Genomic DNA, 1,526 nt, shown 5'->3' with positions numbered 1-1,526 from the left:
AAAATTAAAATTCGAAAATTTTTTCTAAAGCCTCCAGGGGACTTCGTTTTCGCACGAAAAAATTTTATGTGCCCTTATTGCATCCGGACCCACAATTAAGATATTCTAAGTTTTCGTTGATAATTTCATTTTTTTTATCTCTTTGAAATTGTGAAGAAGTTTACAAATTATATTCTGGTAGTAAAATGTTAGGAACTGAATTCATTCCCATTATTAGAAAATCCTTGAAATCTTTTAAAATACCCTCAAATATTTCAAAGTTAAGTAAACCAATCCTGGAAGTCGTTTATATTATAAATTTTAAACCTTTGATATCCTTAGAAATTCTTGAAACTTTTAAAAACTTTTTAAAATCCTGCGAATCTTTTCAAATACCCTAAAATATTTCAAATCCTTTAAAATCCTATTAAATTACTGAAATAAATAAAAAATTTCTTAGTAATCTTTTAAAATAACCTAAAATATTTAAAATCCCTTGCAATTTTTTGAAATCCCTTGACATTGTTTAAAGCCCTTGAAATTGCAAAGGAATGACAAAAAATACCTTAAAAATATTTCAAATCCTTTCATCATTTTATCAATCGAACTTTTAAAAAATTCAAAATAAATCCAAAGAATTGAAAATAATTGAGGATAAATTAATAAGAATTCAGGATGAATTCCAAAAACTAATTTCAAATTTCTTCGAATCATTGAAATCCTACCAAACACTTCACTTCTCGTGAGTCAATTCTTTAAAATCCACTAAAATATTATAAAATCCCGTGACATTTTACGAAATCCGATATTTCCTGAAATCCTAAAAAATTTATTTAAATACATTAAAAACTATTTAAAAACCACTTACAATAATTGAAATTCTCAGAAATCTTCTAAAATCCCATGAAATCTTTTATATTTTTTTAAAACGTTATAGGTTCTGTAATATCGTTCCATATTTTCCGAAGTTCTAAAAAATTCTTTATATTAAAATATTTCAAGCGCTTTGAAATTCCTTAAAATTAATAAATGTAATGAAAAAATTTATTGGAATCTTTTAAAATTTTCTAAAATATTTAGAAATATTTAAAATATTTTAAAATCCCTTGAAACGTTTAAAAGCTCTGGAAAATTCCTCAGAATTGTTTGAAATACCCTAAAATATTAAAAATTCCTTCGGATTATTGAAATCTATTAAACATTTCTCAAAATCTTTAAAAATATCCTGATATATTCTTAAAAGATCGAAGAAAATTCAGAAATATGTATACAATATATATTAAATAACTTTTTTTTTCAAAATGCCTGACTCTTGGATGCTTTGATGTTATTATCAATTTTTGTTTAAGGGCATGGGATACTTAGAAAATTGTCGATTTTACCAGTTTTAGGTTCCGACGGCTTTTTTTTAATAATCAATATTTTGTCTTAAAAATTTGGGACATGATAGCGATCATGCTAACGGACGTCCCCACACACTTTTTTTTTGGTTTAATTCAAAAAAGTTTTAATTTAGCAAAATCTGATTAATTTGCATAGCGCTTAGG

The 1,526-nt window shown here is 24.8% G+C and overlaps 1 protein-coding gene across 1 annotated transcript in view; it reads right to left on the bottom strand.

Moving 5' to 3' along the window:
• Positions 1 to 1,526, bottom strand: part of LOC117180593 (dynamin) — a 61,441-nt gene that overhangs the window by 32,946 nt on the left and 26,969 nt on the right. The window lies entirely within an intron of this gene.

Source organism: Belonocnema kinseyi, chromosome 9, assembly GCF_010883055.1.
Source record: "Belonocnema kinseyi isolate 2016_QV_RU_SX_M_011 chromosome 9, B_treatae_v1, whole genome shotgun sequence".
Classification (NCBI taxonomy): Eukaryota; Metazoa; Arthropoda; class Insecta; order Hymenoptera; family Cynipidae; genus Belonocnema; species Belonocnema kinseyi.
Note: the sequence above shows the minus strand (reverse complement) of the source record. Positions and strands in the feature narration are given on the sequence as shown.